The sequence below is a fragment of the Rhea pennata genome, chromosome 4 (genome assembly GCF_028389875.1).
Source record: "Rhea pennata isolate bPtePen1 chromosome 4, bPtePen1.pri, whole genome shotgun sequence".
NCBI classification, from domain to species: Eukaryota; Metazoa; Chordata; class Aves; order Rheiformes; family Rheidae; genus Rhea; species Rhea pennata.
In genome coordinates this window covers 50,830,859-50,845,163 of record NC_084666.1, presented here as the reverse complement: position 1 = coordinate 50,845,163, position 14,305 = coordinate 50,830,859, and the positions used below count along the sequence as shown (strand labels likewise).

General features: G+C 38.4%; 1 protein-coding gene across 8 annotated transcripts in view; it reads right to left on the bottom strand.

The window, feature by feature from the left end:
- The window catches only part of INPP4B (inositol polyphosphate-4-phosphatase type II B), a 384,670-nt gene that overhangs the window by 362,832 nt on the left and 7,533 nt on the right, over nt 1–14,305 (bottom strand). For all 8 annotated transcript variants that reach the window (XM_062573936.1, XM_062573932.1, XM_062573929.1 and 5 more), the window contains exon 3: nt 997–1,159. The gene's annotated coding sequence lies outside the window, so the exon portion shown is untranslated. The remainder of the gene's footprint in view (nt 1–996; nt 1,160–14,305) is intronic.

The window sequence follows — 14,305 nt, the reverse complement described above, 5'->3', positions numbered from 1 at the left end:
TAAGAGCTTGTGCTCTGGCCTGCACGAACAAGGTTCCAACACAATGTTAACTGAAATATTTACCAAAAACCTGATCTTGTAGAGTGCTAAGTGCTCTGAGTTCCCACGTATGCCAGTGGTAGTGAAGAATACTCAGCAGTGCAGGAGCATCACTCATTACAGACTTTACATCTCTTTCCCTAATTTGTTACCAAGCTGAGATATATGCAGTAGAGATTTTGTTAGTGAGGTATGCAGGCTACTGCTCCACACAGATTCAGGATGAAAATATGCTTATTTACCTCAGATTTTATGTATTCTTTTTTTCTGTGTGCCAGTCATAGCTGTTAATTAAACACAGCAGCTCTTGCAAATGCAAAGACTGGAAGTAGGGCTCCAGGGCTATATGTGCATACATTTTAGTAACTTCTAAAAAAGCTATGTAAGAACGTCACTGAATAAGCCAACAATTACAGTAAAGAACTGCAGGGCCTTTCTAAAATGATCTTGAGCAGTGAGGGAGGAGGGAGCCCTCTTGAGCAAGAGGGAGCTCCAGAGGGAGGGCAGCTGTAGCAGCTCTTCGTTTAACAGATTCTTAGTCACTGTTTTTCCAAAATTCCTTTAATTAACAAACTCAAGGAGAACAAAAGCAAGTTACAGGGCCAACCTTCCCACCCCAAGGTTCTAATCCCGTTATTCTTCTTTCAGTTGGCTAGTCAGGCGAGAGAAAATATTTGCCTTTATGTGTAAAATCTGAGTCTCCCTAAACTCAGCAGAACTCCCATCACCTTTGATGAGTTCATCGTTAAGTCTTGACTGGAAACCTATGTATCTGGCCTTAGGATGATCTGAAATCAACCACTCAACTTTGAAGAGCAGAGTAATCAGCACAGCTCTTGATTTGCTTGAGTCACTGCAAGTCAGCCACCAACACCTTCACTCAAACAAAAACATAGCCCTCGGACCTCATGCAAAATCTCTGAACTCAGTGGTTCAGCTTGAAACTCTGGGGCTCACCTGCAGCACGTGTCAAGCTCACCCTGCTCGCAAGTACTGGCTGGGCAAGATGTCCCTGAAGAATCCTTTAGATCACATGAAGAAGATCAACAGCACAGTGGTCTATGAGCATACATCTTCCTTGCAGAAACATTTCTGGTGCTACTGAAAATAGGACATCACCCTGAGGAGTGAAAAAGATAGCTTAACTTCACAGCCTCAATAGACATGGTAGTATTTAGTGGTTTAAGAGATCAGAAACATAAACATCTGCTGGAGATACTATGCTGAAGTTTCACTTCAATAGCTGTTGTTTGGCAGCCTTCAATTATGTAGATTGAAACTGTTTCTTGTAGTCATTTCCCACCACTTCCAAAGTCTCTGTCCCTCATTCAGGATCAGAGAAGTAGTAATTATATTGATGGTAGTGCTTTCACAGTTCGTATGGAACAGAGAGTTTTCACATAAGCAAGAAAGGAATTATACATGAATAAGATAGTAAAGGCACAACGGAAGGCAAAGAGGAAAGTGATTTAGTAGAGCAGTTGAAGTACATTAATATATCATAGATATACACTGAAATGTCGCTTTAGTGAGTTTCTCTTTCACTGACTGCTGAGTGATGATATATTCTTTATATTTGTATATATGAAAGGCTCTAATGTGCTGCTATGTTGGCCCAGAACTTCCGAGGAAAAATGCTACTTGAGACAGAAATAATTCGAATTTTTACCACTAAAGGCCTTTTCACTTGTGCACTAACATATTCTCTTTTAGTTAAGCATAACAGTATCTTAGAAGGGACAATGAAATGTTATAAATGTATAATATAAGCCAGGGATCTAATTTAGAGTCCCTAACAATACAAAATCCAGAAAAATCTGGATTCCTATTGTGTTAAAAATGGAACAACCTTATGCTCTACTGATTTTTTAATGCAGCAGATCTTGGAGAGAAGATGTAAGATGATGCCATGCAGAGAGATGCAAGGGAATATTTTTTGAAGTGGAAGAATCAGATAAATCATGAATCACCGTTGTCACTGCTAAATCCGCGCATGTTCTCATTGCTATTATTAGATCACTGACCACCATCCTATCTTCCGTGCCCAAGGACCTTAAGAACCCTTTTCAAACTCTCATAAACCAACAAGAGACAATCAAACAAGCGAAATCAGCATAATCACCGCAGCACTTTTTGACTTTCTCTTCTGCTCTGAGCTGCAACTTTCCATCTAAACCGCAATTCCATCCCCAAATTTAGAGTTTTATGCCAGAAACTATTTGTAGACTCTGTTACAAAAGAATTGATCAATGAATGAATATAAAAATCAATATGAATGAGTATAAGTCATGAAGGATAAGCAGGCTACCAATGACATTGAAAATCCTGTCTAGTTTCGCTTCCACAAACAAGATTCAACCATGCCAAAAGTAGATATCGAATTAGCACATTTGACATTTTTTAACAGTTTACTCTGGAAAATAGATGTGTTTCCAAATGGTGTGTCTTCATGTACATTTCTGCTACATCCTGCTACATTTCAAGATTACATTACTATGGATCCAGTTTTTTACAGTGCTAAATTGAACAAGATTCAAGAAAATACATATTAAAGAGAACAAATATTTAAACAAAAACTACTTTTCTGAAATGTGCTGCTGCTGTACTACTATAAGAATTTGACTAAGTGAATCAGAGTCATCTAGACCTAGCATTATCTTCTTAAACTTTCTGTAACAGTCCCAAACAGAAACATAAAAAAAAAAAAAAAAAGTTTACAATAGGCAGCAGAACTAGCTCTCTCTTCCCCTTCAGCCTCTCAACTTCTACTTTCTCATCCCAGTTCATTTTACCAGATGGTTTATAACCCTAGAAACACAATGATTTAGCTTAAAAGGGACCTCTGAAGGTCAGCTTGTGCACTGCACAAAGCATCACCAACTTCAGCACCACCAGCTTAAAAGTTAGACAGAGCTTCAAAATTACATCAAGTTACTTACGGTCACATCCGGTCTGATGCTGAGTATCTCTAAAGATGGAGATTGCACAGCTTCCCTGGGCAACTTGCTCCAAATGACTGACTATCCTTATTGTGACTTTTTTTTTCCTAGAATCCATTTGGAATTTCCCTTGCTGTAGCTTATACCTGTTGCCTCTTACCCTTTCACTGTGCACTTGAAAAGACTCTGGCTTCTCAGCCTCCTTATGAAGCCTTCTTAATAATGATCCATAGTTAAAAACAATACGACGAAAAAAATGCACTGAAGAACTAAAGTGTCTGTCTCCCAAATTCTTTTCCTTCCTTGAGTCCAAATACCGTTTTGACTCCATTCTACAGCCACTGAAGGAAAGACTGCTACAACACAAGGTCACTTTGTTGCCTTAGACAACCATAGCATTGTAATGGTCTTTACCACTTGCCTCCAGAACTTTGTCCAAAATATATTTTCCAGGGTACATAAACTTAAGGGCTTAAATCACCAGAGCCTCTGCTGACACAAAGACTTCATGACTGCATACTGGTATTTTTGAACATCAGGATACATACCTGGTTGGCAGGGAAACTGCCACCTCATTTAGTCTGAATGTTTTTAGCAGAGATTTGATAAATGCATCTTTATCAGTGTGACATCTTTAGGAAACGGAAACTCTTGAAAGAAGCTAATGCCTCTATCAGAAAATGAGGAAAAAAACTACTGACTGAGAGGATCCTAAGTAATTTTCTATATAATGCTCCTAGCCTATAGCCCAAGGGATAAGAGGGAATTGTAACAAAAGGGAAGGGCTGTTTTTCAAGGAGAATGCTACTGAAACAGCATTCTATATAATTGACAGCTTATAGCTAGGAGTGGGCAAGCATAGATCTTCTCAGATATTGATGTGGCAAGAGTCCAGGGAAACTCGCAGTGAATGATGTGTGGGACATGCAGTGTGGTACTTCACTGATCAGCAGTCTTTGTCATCTGATGTGCACAGCAATCTGAATGACACAACAGCTGAATGAGAGCTGTCCCCTAGATAGTGTGTTAATGTTCTTTATTCCTGCTGAATGTTCTATTTGCTGTTTCTATAAAGGCAAAAAAATGCGTTCTGAGTATTGACAGTTTGATGTAGCAATTTAGATTTGCCATTGTCCCTTGTAAAATAATTAGCTTGAAGAATCAAGCTCAAGAATGTGCTAAGTGGGACAATCAACCAGCACAGTGAACAGGAAAAGCATTTTGCAGTTACAGTGGAAGAATCACTGAAACTTCACTCCAGTGCATATACGCAACAAAAAAGGAAGCAAATGAAATACTGTTTCTGCATACTCTGCTATACAGGCAGAATAAAAACAAGAGAGGTCACAGGATTTATTGTATATGCCCCACTGCTTGCTGTATGGGGCATCATGCCTTTTGAGAGCTAATAATGCAATAACAATAACACAGGTCTCAACCCCCCAAGTTATAAAGCAATTTCCAGGGAGCAGGAGATATACTTGTATCAAAAAAAGATGACTTCAGTGAGGCCTAACAGAACTGAAAATTGTGAAAGGGACTAGTAAAACTAACAGAAAATAAGTTTTAATGCTAGCAAGACATTTACAAGCTTAGGGATGATAGTTCCTGCTAGCTTACTCATGTTTTGATTAATGAACCCAGACAGCTATTCAGTTCAAACACCAGTGGTATACTGAATAACCAAAACAAATATAAAACAAATGCAATGAGTGCAAGTGATGGTTTGTTTATTTTTATAAGAAGGTTAAAAATATACACCTAATAGAAAAGTAATTTGCATATGCAGACCTAAGACTGTATCTAATACATCGTAGAACAGCATTGAAAATGTTCCATTTCGTAAGTTGTTGTCAGTCAGCTAGTTGATTAGTAAGCGACAAAAATGGTACTTAAATAAAGAATGTTTTTTTACTTTCTGATCAACCTCTCATCAGTTTTATCTCAAATTCACTAAGCAAGCAGTTGTCCATGCTAGCTGCTCCTTGATACAGCACTCTGAGCATCAGAGAACCATATCCCTTCAGGACCATACAAAGCCTAAGAAACATCCTTCTCTCTGCTCTGTGGTGTGGACCAAAGTACTATAAGCTAAGACAACTGGCAGATTTGCTCCAAATGTGCACGATCTGAACTAATGTATTGCTAATACTAATGCAGATGTACCTGTGTGTCTAGTTGAGCTCCTGTTATGTAGTACAGCCCCATCTACTGATATTAGTATTCTCTAGGTAACAGAATGATACTGCAGCCTAAGATAAGCAAACCTTTCCATTCCATATGAGCTCTGGTATCATTAGAAGACATTCAAGACTCAGGAACGTGAGGAGCAGGGACATGCTGGGACATGATATTGAGAAGTGTGAGAACCTGCAGCTCAGGTTTATACAAATGACAGAAGAGGGTGTTCAGAGCTTCTTTAGAAGAAATGTGCCATAAATTTCTGAGTAGCCTTAACCAAAGGCAAAAATCCATCTGTGAGCATTCTATTGAAGTCATACCAGGGATCAGTTTTGACCCCTGGTGGAATGGGAACATTATCAAATTACATTAAAGGAAATGGCTTTAATTAAATAATATTTAACTGTAGTTATATTATTTTTATTATTTTATATGTATTTTTGTTACATATGACTTATTCTTCATTCAGTGTTATTACAGTAATATTCTTTAAGTTGTATAAGATTTTATTAGCACTTTGTCTTATTTGATGGTTTTATTCATGCACCAACTCAAGAGATTTTATAATTGTATTTTCTATTACTAATGTATTCCTGTATGAACACAGGAGTAAGAAGTTGTAACAGTGTAACTGAAGAAAAAGGAATCTATTTTCTTTTTACAGTGCAGAGGTGATTCTGTTTCCAGCAACTACAAAGGGTATCATAGCTCAGGACATCCTAAAAAAACAAGGAAAACTTTTTCAGAGCTCTGCTAAGTCCTGCATTCCAGGCTAATCTCAAGAGAGAAGGAAAAACGTTTAACAATTTTGAAGATGATGCTAAGGTCCACCAGTATTGCCTAGGGAATGATACTGCTGGGGAGCTACCTCAAACTTCCAACTTTTCCTGTCAACCAAGGGAAAACTATCTGCCCCTCTTCCAACTCCCTTTCTCAGAATAAGGTTCATATGTGGTGTTTGATGTTGGCAGCTGCTATTTTGGCATCATACATTCAGGCTGGCAGATGCTAAATAGCAATAAAAATGGCTGCATCTACAAATCTTCTGTGATGAAGCATTCATCAGAGGAGAGGGGAGTACCATTTTTAGCAGCACTCCTGCAAGCAGGCAGCCAGGTAGCTAAACAAATCAAGGTAGTGCTGAAGGAAGACAGCTGACAAGTGAAAATTTCCAGACAGGTTATTTTCCCCAAGAGTAATTACACTGACCTCTGTTCATGGGCTTGAGGAAAGAAAAGAAAGCTATGTTGTGTGCCTTAGCTTTGGCTATGCCAGTTCTGCCATTTTTCCTGAGGAAGGCACAATTAGATCTTGTATCAAGAAACCCCAGATGCCCTGCAAAGCTCTCTCTCTCTTCTCTATCAGTGCAGAGAACAAATTATTCTTGAACACAGTCAGGGACTTAGTCTATTTATCCCACAATGCACTGTAAGTGCTTAATGCCAGATTGTAAGAGCTTGGTATTATTTTTTCCATCGTTCTTTTCTCCCGTTTTTTAACCACGCTTCCATGATGGGCCTATTTCATTTTGACAAGTCAGCCAAACTGCAATAGTTCCCAGTTACAGTTGGATTTCATATACCAAAACTTTTCAAGCCATATCTTTAATATGAAGACAAATTTGATTTTCTGTATGCAATCTTCCAGTTTTATTATGAGCAATAAATGGCAGTTACATTTATACTGCCAATCTGAATAAGTAGATTGTTTTATAAGTTTCCTCTGAAAAAAAAGAAGACACAGATATATCTTTTTGTGATGGATATTTGCTTTTTAAATGTCACTGTGACTTCCAAACCTCTGCTCTCCAGATAGATTTTGTCATGGCACCGTGGGAGCTGGCAGGTCCTGAGGACTGGTATTCGTGGGGGCTCCTCGTGGTGGCAGTGCCAGGGTCTGTACTACCACCCTGTGAGGGTGCAGACAGCCAGGGACAGCCGGGGACAACCCCAGCCCTGGGCACCAGGCAGCTCTGCAGGGACAGGGACAGGCCGAGTCTGGGCCAGGCAGTTACAGGGTCAGGGTCAGTGGGGCCCATGGCCAGGCAAGGGCAGAGCTGTGGCGGGGCGGAAGCCTGGCATCGCTGCGGCATCGCAGGGCAGCTAATGACAGCCCAGAGCTGGACTGAAATGGGGGCCTGGTAGAGGGGAGAGGCCCCCAAGAAGTGGGCTGGGAAAGTAAAGCGTGTTAGCACCTTCAGGGCCCTGACAGTTTTGAACACGTTACACATGGAAGTTTTAAATCAATGAATGAAGTTGTGCATCATAAATTTGTCACTATGTTTCCAACGTGTTATTTTTCCCTTCAAAGTTATCATTGGAACAAACTCTTCCTGTCCTTTCTATGAACCAGTTAATCTTTCTGAGTCAGCTGCTGCCCCAGTAAAGATTAACTGGGATATAGAAAGCTCCTAGAACTCTGTGGTCATAGCCAACACATCCATATTTTCAGGGCCAAGCCATATTTCGTTTTATTGCCTTCTCTCTCTAAACAGAGAAAAAAAGAAAACTTCTCTTTCTGCTTTGAGGAGTGAAGTATGGAAAATCCTTACTCCAAACTCAAACCAGGACAGGAAATGGCTCAGTCTGATAAATGAAATGTCATCAGTGCTTCAGATGAACACGTTCACCAGCAAAGGCATATTTCTGCCATTTGCATACTAGACTTCTAAGAAAAGCAAGGAGAACTGAAGAGACAGATATGAAAAATAGTGGTTTTTCCACAGCTTTGAAATAGCAGCAACAAGCAGTCTTCTGAGCACAGAACCTAGACTAAAGCTGGCCTTACAACAGATCTGTGGCAATTACCTCAAAAATCATTAGTCTCACAAATAATGAGACTACAGTACCTCTCATTTTGCAAAGTAAAATTACATGACCAGCTTACTGATGCTGCCTTGGACAACACTATTTTCCCACTGGAACACACCTGCACCTGAAAATCACAGACTCCCTGACCTGCTCTGCAATTCCTCAGCCACATCCAAGAGTGACTGTGTTTATGAGCTGGTTCCTGCTATACTTAGGTGCTGCATCAGAATGAAACAAGTTTAAGAAGCTAAAAAGCCCTCAACTCTGTCTGTAGGAAGCAGACGACAGTCCTTAAGTAACAAGATGATATACTATTGCCTTATTTCTAAAATTATTCTTCTTCAGATAAACAAGTACATGTGCTATTAAAAAGCTTAGTGAATACACTAAACCCTTGAAACAATACTCTAATACTATTTACAGCACATGTAGTGATGTGGTCTTATTATTTTAAGGAAACGGTGCTAAAAATTCTGCTAACGTTTTTTGACTACTACAATTTCTAGTTCCCGTACTACATCTGAGTTAAATTATCACGAATCTCAGAAACTCATAAAATTAACTAGAAGAATTCATGGCATCAAAATGTGTTTTACATGTCTAGACACATCTGATTATCATTGTGCCCTTCAGAAATTGTTATATATTCCCAGCACACCAAATTTTACATAGCATTACCATTAAATGTGGTCCAATTTCAGCTAACAAACCAGAGAATAATGATTAGGATGAATCCAATAATTTATCTGAGTTTTTAAAAATTAAGTACATTAATGACTTTATACAAGCAAGATAAGGTTTTTCAACAATGACATTGGAGGGCTCTTTGAACAAGAAATATTTGCTTTGTTAAATACATTCCTAAACAGTATTTTCAGTATCATAAATAAATAAGGTAAAATAACAATCAAATAAAAGGGGAAGTTTTGAGTGCATGGAGCTTGTCTAATATATACTGAGTATTTTAAGACTAAACGGAATTCCTACTTAGCTAAGAATAATTATGTTTACTAAATTAATAGTAAAGGCACAATTTCAGAATCTGCAGAATTACAAATTTGTCACATTAATGGAAAAGCCTGTGGACATTAAAGGAAAAAGCAGACCTAATTCTGCTTCCTGTGAAGATGGTATAAATTTTGCCAGTGATCAGTGTGAACAAGACTGGTTCCACTAAATACACTCAAATAGAAACTCAGGTTATCACTTCTTGTTTCTCTATTTTGCACATAAAGCCAGGATAGTTGGATTCTTATTGTCTTCCCCCAGACAAGATGGTTTTGTGGTTATTGTTTTACTTGCATGGAGCCTGTTGAGAAAGTAGGTTATCTCTGTTGCTCCAGACCCAGCAATGCGATTGTCTCACTTAAAAATTATGCCAATTTAATCCAGCTAAAACCAGGCTTGTCATCAGCTGGGCAGCCAAGGGCAGCTAAACATAGGTGAGCAGCATTGTATCTTTGTGTGCTCTTGGCAAAGACGTGTGTCCCTTAATCACACTTGATGGGGTAGCTAGACTCAGCTGGACCTTTGGCCTTTTCATAGTGGTAGTCCTTAGCACCTTCTGCAATCAGGATCACATCAGGTGTGCACTGGTGTGCAGGGGGTCTTTTCAATATTGGCTAGTTTAGAAATGAGATTTACAGAGTGTGGGAGTTGACAGAAGACGAGGAATGAAGGTGATCTGAATTCCTTTCCTTGCTCTCAGGTGGGGATATCTGGACCCAAGGCATCAACTAGAGGCACGAGGGGTAGCATGTACTAAGCCGAGCATTGAACGTGCAGCCCCCAGGGAAGCTCAGAGCAGACAAGCTGCTGGCAGGTTGTAACAGGCTGTTTGAGAACCAGATCCTGCTTGATCAGCCCAGTCCAGGATCCCATTGTGTTAGTTACTGTAGGCTCTTGCCAGTAGGACTCACTCATTGTCTAGATACATACGACTAACAAAGTATGCCAGAAAGACCATATTATCTAATCTTCAGTTTCATGTGAAGAATTAAGGCACTAAGAGCTTAGATGTTATGCTAATGGCTACACAAAATAAAAATTGAATGTACATTTCCCATCTACAGTGAGCTTTTCCACCACACGTCATTTAATACTCAGAGAGGACAACGTAAACCAACCAAAGTTGGATTATGAATACTTTACACATGCAGCCTCTTAGTTACAATGCTAAGTACTATGCAGCTAGTAATCCTTCCAGAGGTTCTGCAGTATTGCCCTCACCCACCACTCACCTGTGTTGGTCAATGCCATTCAAAGGATATTTTGGTGGCTGATGGACATGAAAGGAGTTGTGCCATTATTCATGCCCTAAATGCTGTCCTGTTGTAGTTTTAATTAATACTAACCATTGCTTTGCAAATACAGGAGTAAATCTGTTCTTCTTTTGAATCTCTTCTTTCTTTAAATCTCTCCTGCACCAGTTAAGATAAACAACATTCCTACAATGTTTTTTCATAAGAAACTGTCACTGTTTCTTAAATATGCAACTATCTACCCATTACCATTTTCTACCTCCAGTAATATCTCTTTCTCTCTCATTAGTAGTTCAAAATATTCTCATATTCTACAATACCTCATTAAATTGAAATCCTGATTATTTCTATTGTGTTAGCAAGTGTGCCACTGACATTATAATGGTTATTTTTTTTCCTATTCAAATGAAAGAAAAATCAGTTCAATTTCATTCTTTCCAGATGAATTCCAGTTCCTTTTATTTAAACATACCTATTTATACTTATTTCCAATGTTACACTTTTTCTTTGTAATGAAACATCTTTCCATGGTGCTTCCTTTGCAATTATACCATAACAGGATGAGCCTGCACAGTAAGGCAAGCTGAGAACAAGACTTCAGTGATCTTGTTTAGCTGATGTTGTTCATTCACCTCCAACACATCCTGAAGCCCTTCTTAGCATTGCAGAGGCAAAGAGCCCCTGTGTGGGGTTCCCTACTAACATGTTGCTCAAGTAATACTCACTTTTTTCCTCCTGTCAAGTGTTGGTGAATTATTTTGCTATGTTGGAAATGTTTGCTGTGGAATAAGCCATGTTCTAGTATGCGTTGTGTAGGCACAATACAAAAAGAGTAGACCAGTTCTTAATCACTTTCAGTGTAAATATAAGCCAAGAGAGAACAGGTAATGAACAGAGAGAGCATGGGAGATAATAATGAGAAAATGAAGGCCAATGAGAAAAGTAATAATCACAGAAGGCCAATCATAGCTCTTCTGGGTATCACATTGGGGGAGATGTCATGACAGTGTCATGAAGAGAGAATGAGGTGATTTTGCAGATATTTATGAGGGAATGTGAGATGAAACTTTGTCAGGAAAAACTTCAAGATGCTTATGGGGGGTGGATTTTCTAAAGCACAGAAGGCATTGGAGAATATGCACCCTATCAACTTTTAGTAGGATTGCTATTCACAAAGCACTTTGAAAGTGCAAGACGTAATTTCTTGTTCTCCCAACCCATTTTTAAAATACAGACAAATTAGAATATAAACAAATAAACAAAATCCAATTGCTTTACCAGATAATGTCAAACATAATCTCTGAGAGTGCCATAATCTCTAAGGTGCTGTAAAATCATTTTGTGGCCTTTGGTAAATCATTTGGATTCCTTATAGGAATCTCAATTTCACAAGTTGTGAGCCACAATTAATCTTTTTCAAGGGTTCTGTGGAAATGACCAAGGATTAAAAGCTCCAAAAGCATTGATATTTGTGGCGTGTTGGTACAAAGTAGGACTCACAAGTACCTGACAGAGCCAGTTCATGCTGGAAGGTCAGGTTTGGCAGCACTGCTCAAACACAGGTATGTCAGGTGCCTTTGACCATCACCCTATCAGGGGAGGCTGCAGGACAAGAGGATACGGATTGGTCATGCTTCAGTTGGGCAGAAGGGAAGGGAAGGAAATCTGTCTAATGGTGATAAGAAGCAAGAATTAAAGGCCTCTGTGGAATCAGACATTGCCTTAGGAGGGAGAGGTTGTTTGGCACTCCCTTCTAACCCATCTTGATATACTCTGAGAGAAAAATCCTTACGCACTAGTAGAAATATGGATGCACACCAGGTAAATACTAGCAACAAGCTCAGGGTGCTATAAAGAGCTCAGAGGCTGTTACTCTTATAGTGATAATAAGCAATGAGTAAGAAACAATATGAAACAAAAAAAATTATGTCAGAACTGAAGTTCTGACTGGTCAACAGCTGAAGTAGAATGTGACTGGCTTAAAGTTATGAGAATAAAAAGTATCTTTGAGCCTTCCCATAGACACCAAAAAGCATAAGCTACCTAAGCCAGATCTTGGTTGAAAAATGGGAATGGCAATTCTTTTCCTCAGAAAGAACATTCCATGAAATCCCTAGGTGTCTGATTTATATTAAAGTAATTGAACATTCAGAAGCCAAAAACAATTTATAACCATTTAAACAAAAATTAATTTCCCTCTCCATTATCCAGGTTTTCCTAGAATAGTTTGAATGACTAAAAACCTTCTGTAATTTTTAGTGACCTTTAAATCATTCTGGGATAATGAAGATCATCAAACGTTCATGTAAAAACTACAGAAGAAGAAAAGATGTCCTCCTTTTTCTCCTTTTTATTTGGCTAAGTTCTATATCAAGCTGTCACTATACACTCTGCGGATTTTAAAAAGATGGGGCTGGATGTGATTCATTTTTTAAAATGTTCTGGGTCACCAATAATGAGTTTTCATTTTGCATATGGTATATAATATGTAGTAGAGAAATTATTTTAGAAAAAAAATAATTATTTTTCTATATGTATTCATGCGATGTTTGAAATGAACAGTTTTACTCTCAAAAGATACTGTCTTGGAAAAATGAAAGCATTGAAATCAGGGCATGAAAGTTCTTGTGCAACATAGAATCAACATAAATAAGCTCTATAAGCTTAGTCTATTTGTCTAATCACATGTTATTTATAACATTGAACATTTGTTTCCACACTGCGTTGCTCAAAGGGTTTTCTTTCCAACCAATTTCAGCACATACAGAGCATCTGAAAAAGACTACTTCTGTCTGATTAAGAGAAATCTGATACTGAAACTGGAACTGATTGAGACTGTGCCCAACTGTTCAAAGAACCAATTATCTTACATATTAACCTAAGCTCCCCTCAGCAGCACTGTAAGTGAAGAACATGTCAGAATCTAGTTTAAGATGAAGACAAAATACCACCGCTATTGAATTATCACAGGGTCCATCTGCGCTGAAACTTAAAATGGAATCCGAATAAAAATGTGTTTACTTTCACATTTCAGCATACGTATCTGACCTGCATCATTTTTGGATACCCCATAGTTCATTTTTTCATAGATCATAAGTAAGCTTGAGGTAGAGAAATTTTTCTTAGTGATCCAAATTTTTAGAAAGAATTCAGCTATCCAAATAAAAAAAATGTTACAATACAATAATCTGGTATTATTTTCTTGCTAAAAATTCTTTTGGGGGTTCCAATATTGGAGCTGAATTCAAAAAGCAAAAAGGAAAAGGATCTAATAGGTAAGTGAAACAGCAGCTACGCAAACTCTTCCTCAAAATCACTTAACTGCATTGACATTTCTAGCAGAAGACAGAAACTAATTGCATATTCTGATTACCAGTGTGACTACACTGTGTCTTAGGGCTAAATTCCTTCTTGTGATCTGCTCACTTAAGTGTGAAATCTTCAAGGATGTCTGTACAAGACCAACAAAATGCCCTTGTTATGCTGTTCCTGATTTTGGAGAATATATGCTAGTGGGTTTGCATCTGACTTCTATTTCATTAAACGTGCTTTTATATTTGCACAAAATACGCTCTATTTTTTTTCTCTCATTATTGTTCAGAGCTGCTACCTCCCTTGTTCCACAGTATTTCATTAGTTGAAATTATTTGGTGTACACATTGCATATGATATCTGTACTGTTCTGGGATTCCTTGAGCTGAAAGTCAAATACTTTTGCCCAGTGCTCCAAGGAAACAAGGTTTATATGATCATGTTCTGTGTTTGCCTTCCTCTTGCTCATCAGGAGCTTGAGAATAAAGGGGCTGATTTCAGCCATATTTGATGGGAGGCAGAGATTTTAGATATGATGTTTTTACAGTTTTCATCAAAACAGGTAGCTGCACAGAATAAAGTGACTTTAGTAGTGACTTCACAATCTATCAAGTAGCAAAAATATCCACGAGAGAGGGAATGCTAAATGATGGAAAGGCAAGGTTTGCCTGCAGCTTGCACCCCCTCTATCACAAAACTAAACAAGGTTAGGACACAAATGGGTAGAAAACCAGACTTCTTCCATTTCTCTGTCTACAAAACC